Genomic DNA, 20085 nt, shown 5'->3' on the forward strand with positions numbered 1-20085 from the left:
TTAATAAATACTGTGCTCATTTCAGCACTGTTTGTAATGAAAAGTCTGGAAAGTTCCTTCAAGTCCCTTACTTAGTCCAAAAATTATGGTACTTCCACACAACGAGAAACTATTCCAACTATTAAAAAAAACAAGGCAAATATATATGTGCATCATTGGGAATATGTCCACGATATATTATTAAGTGGAAAAGAAACAGATTATACAATGGTATTTAAACATGCTCTCATTTGTGTCCAGTGCAAAAGAGCACACGTACACACACACAGAGAAGCATGCTTTAATAGGTAGAGAAACTTTCTGGAAGGGCACAGAAAACTCTGGACAGTGGAAACCTTTGGGGAATGAAGCTGGAAAGTTGCACTTGGGGTAGGACATGTACTGGTCACTTTACATTGTCTGTCATGGTTTAATTTTATCATGAGCAAATATATTATTATTCTTTTAAAAACAGCTATTGTAGGCTGGTTCTTACTTTCAAAAATTCTAGAAAGATCATGACTGCAGAATTCATAACTTCTTCTAGATTAAATGGCAGCAATGAGAAATGCCTGGAAGAGATGCTTCCTTGCCTAATGGTGTCTGGAACAAGTCACAAAAAGCTATACTTGTAATTCATCTCTATTCTTATAGCTTACATATAAAACAACCCAAAGTTAGTAAATTTATTTAGTCCTTTGAAGTGTGGTCCATATAAGGACGTGGTAAGAAAAGAGTCCTGCTGGAGAAGAACGGAGTGTGGACGGCTTGCAGTCTCTGAGGAGAAATCCTTCCCCTATCTGGGCATGTGGTATCAGGGAGGGCAGGATTCTCTGACAAACTACCCGGCTTCCTCAGGCACACTCAACTACTTGCAGTTCCCAGAATGTGTCACACTTTCCCTTCATACCTTGGAAGAAACTGTTATTTCTCCCAGAAACTTCTCAACTTCTCCAGCCCCTTCTTCATTCCCCTTCCCCTTCTTTGGCCCCTGCTGACTCACCCTTCCTTGTCTCAGCTTGTATAAGGCCTCCTCATGCTTCCATAAAATTGAGGTTGCCCCCATAGACTGAAAGCTTGTTGAGGGATAGTACTGAGCCTTTGTTCATTGCAATATCTCTAATACCTACTATAGTGTCGAAAGTACCGAAGGCATTTGATAAATGTTGAATGGCTGAAGGAAAGAAGAGCCACCAGCTGACATGACAGAACAATGTCTATTTCATGATAACTCACTTCTAAGCCTTTGCAAAGCAGGTTATATGTTTTTTATTAAATTATCTGGTTTGAAAATAGGTAAAATAGAGCCCATATAGGTATTGATATTTCAAGTAATCTGGCATGGTAAATAATTTTAGAATCTTTCTGCTGTTTGCATACAAAGAGATGACTGAATTGGGCCTTGTATTAAAACATTTTATATTCAGAATTTGATCATACTTTCTACCCAAATACTACATCCTGTTTCTCTCTTTCAGGTTCAATTATTAATGAATTATTAATTATTCTAATCTTTCATTTTTATCTGCATATTAAAGCCTTTTCTTAGCTCCTGTAATTTTTTTTTTCATTAAAAGTTTGACATAATTTCATCTAAGGACTAAGCATAAAAGAAGTGGTTCCTGGGATTATAATCCTGGGATAGTCTCTTCTACATTTAAAGTACTGAAAATATTTTCTGTATTTGAAAACTAAAGATTTGTTTGATTTCTCCATCCCAGGCATGCTGCTTGCTGGGTTTCTCATCAGAAATATCCCTGTCATCAATGATAACGTACAGATCAAGCAGAAGTGGTCTTCCGCTTTGAGAAGCATAGCACTATCTGTCATGTTGGTTCGTGCTGGCCTTGGGCTTGATCCACAGGTATTGAAGTATAAATTTCTAATTATTGACTTGGAATTTTGTTCTTCCAATATTGCAAGTATTTAGAATGACTGAGCTTTAGGAAATGGATGTGGACACTTTGCACAGCATTCAGAACGACAGAATGAAATTTATTTCATACAGGACTGTCCCCAAAAGATGTTCCCATACTCTCTCTTGGAGAAAGGTGGAGTTACTGTCTATCTAGGGACAGCACCAAGAATAAAGGCTCCCCTTTTCTCTGACAGAGATACAGGCCGTAGTTATAAATAAGGGTTGTGAGAGAGAAGACATCATATTTTTGGTGTGGAAAGCCCTATACGAGTGTTTAGGACTAACTATGCTGGCTCAGAAAACTGCCTAGCATACAGAATGAGTCTCAAAGTGTGCTTTTTTCGTGTTTGCTTTTGAAAGCAGGAATGAATGTTCTTGAGGATTGCCTTTACATCCGGTTCATTCTGGGGCCACAAATTATACATATGGCCAACACCGAGACGGTTAGATCAGCTAGTGTGGAGGTTATGAGCACAGACTCTGAAAGCAGCCTGGCCGAGCTCAAACCAAGCTCCACCACTCACTAATTTCATGATCTTGGAGAACAGCTTTAACTTGTGCCTTTTTGGATGAGAAAATCTAAACAATGATGATAATATTATCCCCTGTGTCATAGGTTGCTATGAGGACTAATAAGCCAACTCTAAAACACTTAGAACACTGAAATGTTTGTTAAATAAAACTCATTACCTGGAAAATTCATGATGGATGATCCAGACAGTCTGAACACTGAAGAAAAAGCATTTAATGTCATTCTCTCTGTGTGTCTTTAGAGGGTTATTTCGTATGTCTATTTTTATATTTCAGGCCCTGAGGAAGCTGAAGGGTGTCTGTGTAAGATTAGCCATGGGTCCCTGTCTTGTGGAGGCATGCTCATCTGCTCTTCTTGCCCACTTCCTAATGGGTTTGCCGTGGCAATGGGGATTTATACTGGGGTAATGATTTTTCTTTGTCGTATGAAAATACACACGGACATTTAGGACTTTCTCTGACGCTATACAAGTGAATGCATAATATTTTCGTAAGGACATCAGAAAATACAATACAGATATTCCAGCATAATATTATGACTATTAATATACCAGCATATAAACATTATAACTTCAAAATATAGTGTATGTCTTTGTAGGTGCTAACTTTGACAGTTTTATAATAATTTAAACTATTGAGGAAGTAATAGACTTTTATTATGCCTGATTCCATGCCAGTGAGAGATGCCAGATCTCTCCTCAAAGTCCATACAAAGGATAACGAATGCTCAACGGTGATCCACACCTAGCACAGGCCTCCTCCTCCTTTCACCAGGCTCTTATGATTATCTGTTCTGCTGTATTTTCCTCCTGCTGTTAGTTCTTTCTTCTTCTTCTTCTTCTTCTTCTTTTTTTTTTGGTGAGGAAGATTGGCCCTGAGCTAACATCTGTTCCCAAGCTTCCTCTTTTCTTTTTTTTTCTCCCCAAAGGCCCAGTATATAGTTGTATATCCTAGTTGTAAATCCTTCTAGTTCTTCTATGTGGGATGCCACCACAGCATGGCTTGATGAGCAGTATATAGGTCCACACCAGGATCTGAACCAGCAAACTCTGGGCCGCCGAAGCAGAGCACATGAACTTAACCACTATGCCACTGGGACAGCCCCCGGTTCCTTCTTCTAAGATTTAAGAGCCATAAGAAGTAAATAAATATGAAAGTACTTGGTAAGAATTTGGTGTTGGGGCCAGCCCCACGGCTCATGTTGAGGTGGCATTGGCGTCCCATATAGCACAGCCTGAGGCACTCACAACTACAGTCTACAACTATGTACTGGGGGGCTTTGGGGAGAAAAAAGAAAAGATTGGCAACAGATGTTAGCACAGGTGCCAATCTTTAAAAAAAATAATAATAATTTGGTGCTGATAAGTAGGCAAGAAGTAAGAACTACTTACTTCTCACGGTTAACACTCTCGAGCTATACTGCCTAGATTTAAATCTCGGCTCTGACTTTCCAGTATATGATCTTCGGCAAATTACCTAATCTCTTTGTGCCTCCATTTCCTCATTTGCAAAACAAAGATAATGATTGTAGCTACCTCATAGGGTGGTTGTGAGGATTAAATTAGTTAATATATGTGAAGTGCTTAAAATGGTGTTAGGTACATAGTGAGCTTCATAAATGCTTTCTGCTATCCTACTGCTGCCGTTATCAGTGTCACTGTTACTGTCACTATGGCCTTCCTCTTCTAATCTGTTGTCTGATTTTTACATGCCAGGTCCTGATAGAAGGCCTCGCATCACTGGATTCCAATCCAAAAAGTCCATGGCCGTGTTTTTCAAACCTCATGCCGTGGATGTTTTGTTTAGATAGAAGGCAGATTCCTGGGGCCTCACCCCATTAGGTCTCCCAGACCAGCCGTAAACACAGATTTCAGACAGGCTGCGTAGTCCCAACGCAAGTTGTCCATGGCCACGCTCAGAAGAAGTGTTCTGTAGAACTTGTAGCTGTGCGTGTGTTTCTGTTTGGGACTTCACTGCCTTTGAAAGACTGTAATTGTCTAAAGTGTAACCTCTGAAAGAGTGGAGGTTATTATAATTTCACTAATAATAGTAATAATGAAGAAGATGCTATCATAAATATTTAAAGTGCTGCCTGCTTAGTTTTGTCTTAGGTGCTGTGTCTCCAGCTGTGGTGGTGCCTTCAATGCTCCTTTTGCAGGAAGGGGGCTATGGTGTTGGAAAAGGTGTCCCGACCTTACTCATGGCTGCTGGCAGCTTTGATGACATTCTGGCCACCACTGGCTTCAACACGTGCTTGGGCATGGCCTTTTCCACAGGTAAACTGATCAGTTCATGTGTGCTGTTCTCTTATGCTCTAGCGACATAGATATGATGTTGTGAGTGTGGCATATTTCCTTGATAATTGATTAAGGCAAATTAAAATAGAAAAAGCAACTCCAAGAGTTAGTTCTATACCTAAGGAGAAACCAGTGGCTTCTTGTCTTTACTCCCTTCACCCTCTAAATATAAAATGCTCAAGTACTGTGGTAGGTGCGTGAGGGGGCTTCAAAAGAGCAAAGTCGAAAGAAGGAGAACAGCTTCTGCATGCAGCCACCCGGGAGGGTCAGCCTTCGAGACTGCGCACAGAGGGTGAGCAGGTGTTTCAGTGAGCACAAAGGACAAAGTAGTCCAAGTGGGAGGGACAGTTTCTGTTCTCTCGTCTTTAACATTTTAGGGGAAATAATTATTTTAATGTGTATCTTATTAATACTTAATAACTGTCTGATACAGACATATTTTGTTTTAAGTAGTAATAAAACAGGAACTTAAGGCATTTTTTCCCTACTGTTATTCAACACCTTTATTATCCTTTGGGACAGCACACATTTAAGTTCACTTTTTAATCTGTTTCCAAGACTGGAAGATAAGATTTGCAATTTCATATTATTGACAAAATGTAATTGTGGGCTAAGTTTAGCTTCAGATTATTTAGTGGGAACACACCTTAGAAAGTCTTGTGTTCTCAGTCTCTCTGCCCCATGGTTATCCTCCCATTTTATGACTATATTTGACGTATGCCAATTACCTAGTACTTCACCTCTTCCCACACCCTGAAGTTGCCTTACGTCTAGTCCCCACCGTGTATCACTGGTGAATTAATCTTCTCAAAGCATTGTTTTGATAGTCTTACTTTCTTGTTCAAGCACCAGCAAGGATTCTCTATTACCAATTAGGTCGAATCTACACCCTTGTCTCTATTTTAACTCTACTGTACCTGTCCAATCGTACATTCTCCCTGCTTCCTGGTATACACCTTTAAAACAATAGTTCTCAGCCTCAGCTGCACACTATAATTACCTGGGAACTTTTTAAAAATACTCATATGTGGGCCCTACCTTAGGCCACTTAAATCATAATCTTTGGGAATGGAAACCACAGCTTTAGAGCAACAGAGTTTGCATTAAAATCACACAGGAGCAGGGTAGGGAGGGCCGTGGGGAGCGGCTGCTGGGGTTTTCATAATCTGAGGGGTGGGGGTGGGGGTGGGGCTAGCCTGAAGAACCTTCCTACTTGACAATACTCTGTACCCTCTGCCCTGCCCTACTAAATGCAGTCCTTAGACCATCTGGATAGGAGCTACCTGGAGCCTCTTTAAAATGTGGATCCCAGGCCCGGCCAGACTTACTGCATCAGAATTTTCAGAGGTGGGGCCCAAGAAGTCTTTTTTTCTTTTAAACAATCTTACTATACGGGAGACTGAAAGTGGTTAGTTACTTTCTACACATTTATAGTAAATTATTTACTGTAATATCTTGCAACGTATACTATTATCACAGATAAATGTTTTTGACAGTCACACTATTACCTAATAGAGAGCTGTCCTAGCTAAATAAAACTACTACAGAGGTAATCATTTTTTTAAATACAAGAGATAATTGAAACTGTAGGGGAGGAAAAACCGTTTCCCACACCAGGTTCGTTGACTGGGGCCCTGTAATCAGACTGACAAGAGACAGACTAACAAGAGAAAAACAGTTTATTAACGTGTGCATTGTGCTTACACAAGACCTCAAAGATGAGTAAGTCAAAGGAGCGGTCAGAATTTGGGCTTGTTCAGCATTTTAGCAAAGAACAATAATTATGTGGAGAAGCACAAGATAAAGGAGCTTTGAGCTTCTAGAGGCAGCAAATTGTGGGAAAAGAAACATATGGGGACCTAACGGTAGATAAGGGCTTGTTTTAGCAAAGTTTGTGATGTGAATTCCTCTGGTGCTGTCTTGGGGCTGATAAGGGCCCATAAGTGTCCCAAGTTGTCTCAGTGATTAACTTCTGTCCTTCCTGGTAAAAAGGAGAGGGGACACCTTTATGAATGTATGTCCTGCTTTTGGGCAAATAGTGAGAGGGCAGAGAGCTTTTCTTATATCTGCTTCTTCTCAATTGCCTTCAACTCAGAATAATCCTTATGCCCCAGTGGCATATTTGGGGTGACATATTGTGTACTCTAAACCACAATGACAAAAACCCACAATAACTAGTTAGTACATTTTTTCTTAGAATAGTGTGTGAAGAAGGGCTTTATGTGTTGAACAACTTTTTTTTTTTTTGAGGAAGATTAGCCCTGAGCTAACATCTGCTGCCAATCCCCTTTTTTGCTGAGGAAGGCTGGCCCTGAGCTAACATCCTTGCCCATCTTCCTCTACTTTATATGTGGGACGCCTACCACAGCATGGCTTGCCAAGTGGTGCCATGTCTGCACCCGGGATCCAAACTGCCAAACCCTAGCCGCCAAAGCGTAATGTGTGAACTTAACCATTGCACCACTGGGCCGGCCCCTTTGAGCAACTTTAATATAATTTTCTGCACAATGTGTTCACAAAGTTTTTTTAATTAAAGTTTCCTAAGTTCTGTATGATATGGGGGAAAATATTGGTTCTACTTACCTCTCTATTATTTCAAAGAAGCTGAGTAAGAAATAAAGATTCTTCTAAGAGCAATTTCAAAAATAATTTGTTTTCAGTTTGCTTTTAGAATAAACATTCAAGAAGGAATGAGTCCTTTACACTCATCATAGTAAGAAAAGATTCTTGATTTTAATTCTCAAATTAAGTTCCTGTATTCTATACATATCAAACCTACTAAAATCAGTGTACATTTGTTATTTTAAAATCAGGCTCGTAGGGCCAGCCCTGTGGGGTAATGGTTTAAGTTCGTGTGCTCTGCCTTAGTGGCCCAGGATTCGTGGGTTCAGATCCCAGGCACGGACATAGCGCTGCTCTTCAAGCCATGCTGTGGCGGTGTCCCACATAAAATAGAGGAAGACTGGCACAGATGTTAGCTCGGCGACAATCTTCCTCAAGTAAAAAGAGGAAGATTGGCAACGGATGTTAGGTCAGGGTCAACCTTCCTCACACAAAAAAAAATCAGGCTATTAAATGGCTGTTTGAAAACTAGATCAGTCTACTCACCCAGCCTATGCATATCATACCAATTAGCTCTGAATCATGAATTTTATCTTTCATATTTTCTTAGGCCCTTTAGGTAAAGTTTTTTGAAGTAAATGTACAAAAAAGTGCACAAATCATAGTTTATGCCTATTTTGAAGTTTATCTCTAATAATGCATACCTTTCTTATAAGATAGGCCCATTTTATTAGACACTTTAAGTCACATATATTTAAGACTGTGGAGAGCAGGAAATATCTGTAAACTTTTCCTTCTGTGTAATCAGATGCTTTGTGTGATGATTGAAGTAAAGTCTTTGTATTTATGGATTTAGAGTTCTGACTGAAGATTTTTTTTTATGTGTGTCTAAGGTTCCACGGTTTTTAATGTCCTCAGAGGCATTTTGGAGGTAGTAATTGGTGTGGCAGCTGGGGCTCTTCTTGGATTTTTTATTCAGTACTTCCCAAGCAGTGACCAGGTAAAGGAAACCATCTGTGGGAAAGTCGTGCTCTAAAATGTCACGGGAAAACATTCTGGAACACTCCCTCAGAGCCATGTGAAGGACGTGATTTAGCAAATGACCCCCATTTTAAAACTGCTTGCTGCTCTGTCAGTGCTGTCTGTGAGGCTTAGGAAGACAGCTAAACCTTGAAGATGTTAATGCAGTCCTGGGATTTTCTTCTCCTATTTATATTCTGTACACTTCAGCTTGCACTGTAAAACAAATAACATGAATTCCAAACTAATAGGATATGCAAGTCTTATTTTTATTTTCATTTTTTTGAGGAAAGATTAGCCCTGAGCTAACATCTGCTGCCAATCCTCCTCTTTTTGCTGAGGAACACTGGCCCTGAGCTAACATCCGTACCCATCTTCCTCTACTTTATATGTGGGACGCCTGCCACAGCATGGCTGGACAAGCAGTGCATAGGTTGCACCTGGGATCCGAACTGGCCAACCATGGGCCGCCGAAATGGAACGTGCGAGCTTAACCACTGCGCCACCCAGCCAGCCCCGCAAGTCTTATTTTTTTAATTAATTTATTTTTTATTTTTATTATTATTCATAATACTCAACTAAATCAAGATATAAAATGGTTCTTTGGGCCCACGGTTTTAGTGTCAAAATACCTTAGATTCTAATACTATCAAATAGATAGACCTTAACATTTCATTAAAATATAGTCTCTTTCTCACCGAGTAGATTGAAGTTCTTTACTGTACATAGTGATTCTTAATGAGAAACAAAGGCTTGTTTGTTTTCCTTTACCCTCTTTAGTCTCTTCTGATAGGTAAACATATAAAAACCTTTTCTTTTCTAAAAGAATTGGTGTTATTTTGAGATTTCAGAGCATTTTGAATGGAATTCAAATCTTAACTGAAGTAAAACTTTAATTAAGAAAATTAATGTTTGCATTATCAGAATGTATGTTGATTTGAATTTTTATTGTGCTGCAAAAAAACTCCAAGTAAAATAGTCTGTAAAAGATTTTATGAATGCATAAAAGAAAATTCAAGGATTTTCTAATTATGCAACAAAGTACAAAGAAAAATGATGGCTTACATTTTGTTGCTTACTGTGTATAAAATGACAGGTGAGTTGAGTAAAGTCCCGCTGTGCTCATCAGGGCAGCGACTATCTACATGCAGCTCCAGCAGACACAGGACATTTCCAGAGACAGTACAGACATAGAAATTTCCAGCATCACTGATCGTTCTGTTGGGAAGCGCTGATCTAGTGCAATCCACACAATAACCCATGAAGAGAATACCTTTAATATGACCATTTCACTGCTGAGGCTCAGGGAGAGATGACTTAAACAAGGTCACGTAGCTAGAACGCCGTAGAGCTGGGTATGAACTCAGTTCATCCACTGCCAGGGCCTGTGCGCTTCCAGTCGAACCCTTCTAAGGACCTGCTGCCTTCTAAAGCAATCAAGAAGTTTAAAGGCTGAACAGGGACAAGTAACGAAAGAGAGGAGCACATTGCTTAGATTTTAAAAATCAACACCACAGACTCCTCTCAGTCTACAGCCACCTAGAGTTTCTTGGTATTCAAAGATTTAGAAAGAAGAACTGGAGAGCATCACATTAAAGAGTAAATAGAGAACCTAAAAATAATAGAGATATCATATCTTTAAGCTTCACAAAAACCCCATGATGTAACTGCTTTCAAGGAGGAGGAAACAAAGCTTGGAGAGGCTAAGTAATATGGCCACTGCATAGCCAATGGTGGGAAAGAGCTTGCATTTTAACCCTAATTTGTCCACTTCCAAAGCCCACACACTCTTTTCTGCTGCTCCGTTCAGCCCTGCGGACTTCTGCGTCAATGACTTCAGAGGAGGCTCACTGAGGTTCCTGAACGGGGAAGCTGCGTTTGTACACATGCTAACTCTACTTTTGTTAAGGAAAAGAAAGTAAATGTTATGTCATGCATTTATGTGCACAGATACAGACATTTTTATTTTCTACTAAGTCCTGAATATGGAAAAATCAATAATTAAAAATCAGTTCTATGAAATAATTGAGCTAATCCACGTTTTTTCTCCTCAAGGACAAACTTGTATGGAAGCGGGAGTGCCTTGTTTTGGGGCTGTCTGTGCTGTCGGTGTTCAGCAGTGTGTATCTTGGTTTCCCTGGGTCAGGAGGACTGTGTACGTTGCTCATGGCTTTCCTTGCAGGCATGGGATGGAGCAGTGAAAAGGTGAATTTCATTTTAAGTTCTTCTTCTCATGACTACTTTCTGATTAGATTAGTTTTTTCCAGATACTTTCATAATATCAAGTTAATAAAATTAATCATAAGAGCTATTTTCTGTACATATACAAATGTATGCCCAAATGCACACATACACTTCCTTTTTTCCTGTTACATACCAATCTATAACTTGATGTTTTTACTTAAAATGTATCATGGTCATATTTCCATGATGCCTCCCTTATTCTTTGTAAGGGTTGCAGAGTATTGCATTGTATAGCTGTACTGTACTTTATTTAACCAGTTTCCTGCCTAAATTTAATTTAACAGACATTTAAATTGTTTCTAATTTTCTGCCAAGACAAAAAGTGCATCAATAAAATATCCTTGCATATACCACTAAGACACTATCAAGTCTAAGAAGCACCATTATTTTACATGCCACCAAGAGAGAAAAAGAATGCTGCCAATTAAACTATGACATCACTTCCTAATTTCAGAAATGAAAAAGTGTGTTTCTTAAAATCAACAAAATATAGCATATCTTTGAGTGTATCTATAGGATTAATTTCTAGAAATAGGATTTCTCTATGAAAGAGTATGCACATTGATACTTTTGATAGTATCAATTTGCCCTTTTTTTAACGTATGCTTTTTAAAAATTTTTTGGTGAGGAAGATTGGCCCTGAGCTAACAGCTATTGCCAATCTTCCTCTTTTTTTCCTCCCCAAAGCCCCAGTACGTAGTTGTATATCCTAGTTGTAGGTCATTCTAGTTCTTCTATGTGGGACGCCGCCACAACATGGCCTGACAAACGGTGTGTAGTAGGTCTGTGCCCAGGATCCAAACTGGTGAACCCAGGCCGCCAAAGCAGAGTGCACGAACTTAACCACTCAGCCATGCAGCCAGCCCCTTGAGTTGCCCTCTTAAACAGCAGTACCAATTTATATTCCCACCAACAGTTTGTGAAAGGATCTGTTTTTCTGATCTGTGTACTTTCAATCTTTAGATATTTTGCTAATCTGACAGGTGAAAAATGTTTCTCATTATTGATCTGATTTGTATTTCTTTACAAGTGGAGCTAATCATCTTGTCATATATTTACTAGCCAGTTTATTCAAAAGCCTGTGCCCATTTTTTACGATTGTCTGTTTTTCTTACTGACTTTCAAGATCATTAAAATTATTCATTTCCTTTATGTGTATTATGGAAATTAGCTGGTTGCCATTTATTTAATTTCAAGGTACATTTTTATGGATTTGAACTTGAGAGGATCATATACTATTCTGCTTCATGAAGAAATTAGATGTGGGTGACCTAAACTAAATACACATATATCATTTGGGAAAACCAAAGACAACTGTTGAAAATAATTCAGCTTAAAATAATACTACATGAAAAATATATGTTGATTATCAGTCCTGAGGTTGGGTGTGCAGTGCCCTGCAGGTGAGCGGTCTCTGCAGAGGTCTGTAGAGGCAGGGCTTCACTGTGGGCACATGGCACTCCGTTGGAGGCTTTCACTCTCGGGAGGCAAGACATGTGCAGTTGGGCATCCCTTTGCTGTAGAGGAGGGTGGATTGGTGGGGCTGCCTGGAGCCTTGTGTAGATAAGGGACTGAGGCCCCAGGAAAGCAGGCCGCAGTGGATTGGGCTTTGCAGGCAAGGAGCAAGGCTCTGCAGAGCCCTGCTGCAGGCACTGCATGGGCCCAGGGCTGCTGCGTCCTCCTGGGGAGGCTTGGCTGTAAGGCTTATTTCAGGTCTACTTTTTTTTCCTTAGCAGCACCCGTATTATTAAATTCTCCTTTGTGATTTCACGTAACTTAACATCTGACAAGAGGAAAGCTAAAACATAAACTTCCCAGTATAAATTGGGTCCTCTTATCATCCCTCATCTCTTGTAAACATTTGCTCTTGTCAAAATTTGCTTTTCCGTGGCTTCACTTTCCTTGCAGGCCGAGGCAGGTGATCACACATTGCTGTTCAGTCTCGGGTCTGATCTCAGCTCCCTGGCTCCTCGCTGAGCGCTCACTGCTGAGTGCCTTCCATCCTGCCTGGGCTGCTGACCAGCGCACTGCTCTCGGAGCACTCTGGCCCCCTTGTCCGGGACAGAGCTCGCAGTCTTCACTCCGTGAAGGCATGCCACTGTGTGTGCACTGTGACCCTTGTCGAGCATCTGGGAGCTTGCCTGACATTAGCATTTTACAAACTGTCCCTTCACTTTTGAATGGTAACCTTTTTTAGCATTTAAAAAAATAAATTACCAAAGAGAATATTGTTTAGAATAAAGTTTATTTGATTTCTGAGTATGAAAGCGGTATATGCTTATTGTAGAACTTTGAAAAATTTTTTAAAAGTCAGATAAAAGGAAAGAAAAAATGATTTGTAATTTCTCCACCTAAAGCCAACAGCTCTGTAAACTATTTTGGTTTATTTCCTTTCATTTATTCAACAGGAAAATTCTCAAATATGCTTGTAGTAAGTTTCTTCAAATTGAATTTTATAGGTAAATGCTTTCTGTTGTCACTTGTTTAAAAGTCTTCAAAAATTACAACCAACTCATTATATTATACTGTCATGGGTGAAAAGAGGGAAGAGAATTAATCAATTTTTATTGCCACTCCGTATGGCCCTGTGCTAGCCAGTGAGGGGATATTCTCATTTATTCTCATCAAAAAAACCTTTGAAAAAATATTACCATTTACATTTTATAGAGACTGTAAGTCAGAAGGACTTAAATAACATGTCCAAGGTCACAAAATTAGAAAGTGGCACTGGGATTTAACTCAGGTTTATCGACTCCAAAGTGACCAGAATATACCATCATTGTGCAGGGCACGTTTTTATGTTTCGACATCTATTCGAATAACATATAGCAAGTGTATTAAAAACATTATACTTCCAAACTTTGCAATTTCAGATTGTTTGTAAATTAATAAATGATAGGATAAAAAAATAAACAGTGAAAAGGAACCATATCATTTGGAATAGATCATAAAAGAGTAGTTTTAGCAACAGACGTCGAGGGGAAGACGGGTGCCCACCGCAAGTGGACGTGAGCCACTCGCGCAGAAGACAAGGGAGGGGGCCCGGCCAGTTCCGGTTACACGATTCTTCAGAAAACGAGGATGTGAGTCATGTAGAAAAGACCGTTATAAACCAAACAAATCATCTGTTTTTCTGCATTTGCCATAACTTTGCCTGAATTGCCAGCAGCCTGGCTGATTACATAGAAGATCAATGTAATCCCAAAACCCGGAGAGAGAACTGACAGCTTTTTTTTTCATATTTACCTCTGGTTAATCTCCTATGTATGTCTCTTTACACACACACACACACACACACACACACGTGGATGCACCATAAGCTTTTTAAAACCAGTCTCTGCTATTTTAAATTATGCTGAAATCCAATATCGTTTCCTTAGGGCAGATTCTTAATGCTAAATTTTTTGGGTCAAATAACATGAACATTTTTAGGTTTTTGACACGTATTACCAAACTGGTTGCTTTCTAGAGTTGTATCCATTTACTTTTCCACCAGTAATATGTGAGGTACCTATATCATTACATCGTCATCAGCTTAGAATAATGTTTATCCAACTTTAGCACCACCTGGAAGTCTTGTTAAATTGGACTTGTGGACCCCACTCCCGAATTTCTGATTTAGTTAGACTACGGTGGGGCCTGAGAATGTGTACTTCTGATCAGTTACCAGGTGATGCTGATGCTGCTTCCCTGGGGACCACACTTTGTGAAACACTGCCTTAGAATATTATTGTTTTTAATTTTTATCCTTACTGATAGTCAAAAGTGGTATCTTTTTTGTTTTATGCCTCCTTGCTTAACAATAAAATTGAATGCTTTTTCATATATTTAGCTATTTGTATTTTTTCTTTTTCTTTGATAGGTTTTTTGTCCATTATCTCCTAAAGTTGAATGTACTGATTATATATATGATATTAGCCCTTTGTGCCTTTTTTTATTGTTCATTTTTAACACACAAATATCTTATAGTTTCACGTGGTCCGATCTATCAATCTCTTATTATGACCTTTCCTCAGTTTATTTTTTCTTAAAGATTCCTTTCCTAGTGAAATCTTACCTATGTTATCTCATTTATTCTTTGCAATAACCTTGAGAGGTAGATATGAGACCCATTTTACAAATGAGGATACCAAGGCCTAGAGATAGTAGATAGAGTGCCTAAGGTCACCAAGCTAATAAGTGGCAGAGCCAGGATGAAAACACACTGTTTGAGTATATGAAAATGATTTCCTAAAGACAGGGTAAAAAAACCTTCATTGAATCACTTATATGGCAGACACTCTCCATATCTTTTCTAATTTAGTACTCAGGCAAGTCCCTACTTCTGGAGGCACCAAATCAATGAGTCCAGGTTTTGGACTGCTTTTCCTCCTTGTTCCATGGTGTAGCATAGGGTCTGAGCACTCAGACTTCCTGGATTAAGCTCAGCCCTACACCTGAGTAGCTGTATGCCCATGTACAAAGTATCTGACTTCTCAGTCTTCGATTTCCATATCTCTCAAGTGGGGAATGATAATAGCAACAACTTCGTAGAGTGGAGGATTAAGTGAAATAATCTATATAAGGCAAAGTGCTTAGTCAGAACACACTAATAATTTTTATGACTATCTCTGAGCAGCACAATGTAATAAAAAGAGCATAAAATTTAATCTATGGAAATTGGGATTCCAGTCCCAGAGATTCTACTGTCTAGATGTGTAATCCCAAGCAAGTCACTTACCTTCTCTAATACTCAGTTTCCTCAACTGTACACTGAGAAAAATAATAATAATCACTAAAGAATTATTGTGGCTATTATGTGGGAAAATGGAAATAAAACACTTGTAAACTCAGTGCTGTAGCTATATTGTTGTTGAATTATGCTTTGACAAGCTACAATATTTTATAAAATTTTGTTTGCGCCTGTAGTTTTCTGACATTATCTCATACTTTCCTGCTTGGTTTTCCTTGTAATCTTGCCATTATTGTATTCAAATGCACTCACTTTTTTAAGGCCTTTTTCATCTATATTTTTCATCTGTTTTCAAATGCAGTGCTTCTTCTGATGACTTTAACAGCTACAGGATGTTTTTCTTGATATATTTTCAATCTTCTGAATCTTGAAATCTTCTCTCTAAGAAGAGAAGTGTCAGCTTAAGTAGATATTTAACTCATGATGAAACTTCTGTTTCTCTTAACTTTCTCTTTTTGTCCATAATGGAAAGTGATTTCCATTGTTGAAGATTCTTACTAATGGTGCATACAGATAGGTAAAGTGGCCTTAACTTTCAGTGGACACCACAGTCTTCATTCCTCTGAACTCATGTCTTCTTTTGTACTTAGCCTATTTGATGACTCCTTTTTCTTTCTTTTTTTTTTCCTGAGGAAGATTCACCCTGAGCTAATATCCATTGCCAATCTTCTTTTTATTTTTGCTTGGGGAAGATTGTCACTGAGCTAACATCTGCACCAGTCTTCCTCTACTTTGTATGTGGGTCACCACCACAGCATGGCTGATGAATGGTGTAGGTCCACGCCTGGGATCTGAACCTGCAAACCTGGGCCACCAAAGTGGAGTGTGCCAAACTTAACTACCACACCACGGGGCCAGCCCCTCTATTTTCTTTATAAACAGATTCATTTTAGTTTTGAAGTTACAAAAAAACCCACAAGAAGGTACATTGTGGCTCCTCTCTCATCTTTAAGTTTTACAATATATAGGGCCATGTCTGATATTAAATTAGTCTACAGTATTACAATCAAAAACCAAATCGTGGGGCCAGCCCTGGTGGTCTAGTGATTAAGTTCAGCATGCTCCGCTTTGGTGGTCTGGGTTCAGTTCCCAGGCGCAGATGTACACCACTTGTCTATCAGTGGCCATGCTGTGACAGCAGCTCACATACAAAATAGAGGAAGACTGGCAACTGATGTTGGCTCAGGGCGAATCTTCCTCAGCGAGAAAAAAAAAAAACCAAATTGTGGCCTTTGTCCAAGTTTAGAAATAAAAACAATTTGATAGAGAAAACTCAATATGCCTCTGCTTTCATTGGAGTTCTCAGTACATGAAATACTTTCGAGGACTTCTGTTAAGCCATTAGTCATGGCAACAGAAGGCTAAGTAACCTAAAATTAATGGAGTTGATTTTTGTTCTTTACAACTATGGATATCAGCTAAAGTCTGAACTTTAGCTATGATATACTCTAAAAACTAAATTAAAAAGTAAAATTTAAAGATATGTAGAAGGGTGGCATCTGGACCTTAGTTTGGCAGACGATTCACTGTCATTAAGTGATAAAGGATCTTGGACGTTATCTAATGTAAACCTCTCATTTTACAAATGAGGAAAATTAGGTGCTGAGAGGCGAGTGGCTTGCAGTTGGTGTGTGGCAGAATTTGAACCTCAGTCATGATCTGATTCCTTACGATGTGAAAACATAACTTTATAATGATATAGGAATAGAACTATATAAATAAATCAACCAACCCCTCATATACGGTGTCTTTAAACATTTATAAACTAAGAGGAAATAGAATCTTCACCTTAATAAACATACCAGAAATAACAAAAATTAAGAAAATAGGGAAACGAGGTAATCCTCCTTTGTCAAACTGCTGAGTACGTAAATGAAAGTATAGATCCTTAGATGTGTAAAAATGGTAAAAAAATGTTAAAATGTCGTTCAAAAACATAGATTCTTATTAGTTGATTGAAAAAATCTGTTAAATGTAAATTCTTAGACACTGTTAAGGGTACTGCTAAATTGCCCTACAAAAAAAGCATTATCAATTTGCTCTCCTACCAATTGCTGAGTTTCCTTACAGTCTTATAAATACTAGACATTATTAAAACTTTTTAGTGTTTTTTTCCAATATGATGGCTCCCCCCCCCAAAAAAATATATGGTATATCATTTTAATTTGTGTTTCTCTGATTACTGAGTTTTAGTATCTCATGTTTTTTGGCCCTTGTGTTTCTTCTGGTACAAATTACTTGTGCGTATGCCTTGCCCATTTTTCGATTAGGTTCTATGTCTGTTTCTTATTGATTGGATATTGCTCCTTATTCTGTTACACATAGTACAGATATTTTCCCCTGGTTTGTCACCTATCCTTTTTTATGGTTTCTTTTGCCACAAAATATTTTCGTTTTATTCTAGTCAATTATGTCAATCTTTTCCAAGGGTTTTTGTATTGTGTGTTATAAAGTTAGTACTTATATCAATTAGGGTCTTAGAAGGAATGAGAAACCATATAGTAACTGGAATAGGGAAAGCTTATTATTAACCATACTAGGGATTGTCTTGTAAGATGTAAAGAGGCCCCTAAAGAATATAGGAATAGCAGCTATAAACCCCTAGGGCTGAGATGCAGCATCCGCTTCCACCTCCCCACCCCACCCCACCTACTTCGGCACCCAGGGCTGAGAATCCAAGCCTTGTTAGAGCCTTGGTTCACTGGATGGCAGAGAAGTCACCATGGTACCCTGCCTGCAGAAGTTGCTGGAAATCTACCCTCTAAAGGTGTATGGGGTGGTATGTTGCCCAGGGCAGTTGGCTATGAAATCACCCGAGGAGGAGGCTGGGGGCAGCTGCTGACCGCTGAGTGCTGCTGGCCGCCATACACCCTAGGAGCCTGGCTCTGGAGAAGCCACCCGGGCTGCAGGACCCGGTGCGGAAGCATCCTGCTAGGAGGAGCCACCGAACCAGACGAGCGCCTTCCTCTTGGAGTAGCTCTTGGGCGCCCTCTAGTGGCAAAATTTAATATGGTCCAGCTAGCAAAGGGGAAAGACTTAAAAGGGTCCAGCTCCATCTTCTTTTTTTTTTTTTTTTGAGATTTTATTTTTCCCAAGCCCCCCGGTACATAGTTGTGTGTTTTTAGTTGTGGGTCCTTCCAGTTGTGGCATGCGGGATGCCACCCCAGCATGGCTTGTTGAGCAGCGCCACGTCCACATCCAGAATTCGAACTGGCGAAACCCGCGGCCGCCAAAGCAGAGCGCGCGAACTTAACTACTCGGCCACTGGGCCAGCCCCTGGCTCCATCTTCTGCAGAGCAACAATTGAAAGGAGGATTTGGAGCCGAGGGGCAGTAAGTTAATAACTGGCACAGCACTTCACTATACCGGAATTTTATTTTTGTGCATGATTTGAGATAGTCATAAACAGTATTCTTTTATAATAAAATAAAATTGGAAACAACTTAAAGGTCTATTAATAAAGAAATGGTTGAATAAACTATGGTACTTCCATATCATACATTATTATGCAGCAATAAGGTGCATTTCTAGATATATGTATAAATATTACAAGATCTTTTAATCATATTGTTGAGTGAAAATTAACTATAAAGTAATACTAAGTATTATGGACACACACATCATGTATTCAGAAGTCGAAGTCCTCCTGAGATGACTTGATGAGATTCTTTATAGTTAACATCCTTTTGCAAACCAACACCAACGCACCTTATGTAATACCTTAACTGTTAGAAGTATCTTTATGCAATTTTTTGCTGTATTCTAGCTACCTTCTTATTTATAGATGCCACATAGATAAAGCCTATCTCAGGTCAAATTGACTCAGATTTCAAATTAGTAAAATTCTTAGATCTTCTAACTTCACATAATAAAAATCCCTGTATGTGTATGTGTGTTTCTTTTAGGCAGAGGTTGAAAAGATTATTGCAGTGGCCTGGGATATCTTCCAGCCCCTTCTCTTTGGACTGATTGGAGCAGAGGTATCTATTGCATCTCTCAGACCAGAAACTGTGGGTGAGAATTTCAAAGTAGTGTTTTTGCTAAAATCAACTTTTTATATTCAGTTGTAGTATCTGTAGTAGGTTTATATTTGGTGGTTCCCATTGTCACAATTATATAAAAAGTTAATACTGATCTTTTAAGCAGTTGGTTAGAAAAGAATGTTTGTCAATCTAAGACAGTAAATTTTATGCCTTAAATATTGTTGCTTGTAAAGAAAAGTGTCGCTCTTAACTACTATCAAGAAAATGCAGGCCTTAAAATTTTTTTCCAACGATAAGAATGTTCATCTAGGCTTGTCCTGATCAAGGGCCAGAATTTTAAAGATAATTAGGCAGTTCTATAATATGTATCCATGGGATAGAAATGTTTGTTCATTCATTCTTTTATTCATTCATACATTCAAAAGCCATCATATTAAAACTGTTGACTTTTAGTACCATACTCAAAAATTAATTTGTACACGTATACAGATGGTCCCCGACTGACGATGGTTTGACTTAGGATTTTTTGACTTTACCATGGTATGAAAGTGATATGCAGTCATTAGAAACCATACTTCGAATTTTGAATTTTGATCTTTTCCCCGGCTAGCGATATGCCATATGATCCTTTCTCGAGATGCTGGGCAGCCGCCAGTGAGCTGCAGCTCTAGTCACCACAGGATCATGAGGGCAAACGACCCATACACTTCTACCCTTTCTGTTTCTCAGTTTCAGTAAGTATTCAAGAAATTACATAAGATAGTGAACATTTTATTATCAAATAGGCTTTGTATTGGATGATTGCCTAACTGTAGGCTA

General features: G+C 39.0%; 1 pseudogene; it reads left to right on the forward strand.

The window, feature by feature from the left end:
* LOC139043291 (sodium/hydrogen exchanger 9B2-like) overlaps nt 1–20085 on the forward strand; it is a 42075-nt pseudogene that overhangs the window by 15860 nt on the left and 6130 nt on the right.

The sequence above is a fragment of the Equus asinus genome, unplaced genomic scaffold, assembly GCF_041296235.1.
Source record: "Equus asinus isolate D_3611 breed Donkey unplaced genomic scaffold, EquAss-T2T_v2 contig_197, whole genome shotgun sequence".
Classification (NCBI taxonomy): domain Eukaryota; kingdom Metazoa; phylum Chordata; class Mammalia; order Perissodactyla; family Equidae; genus Equus; species Equus asinus.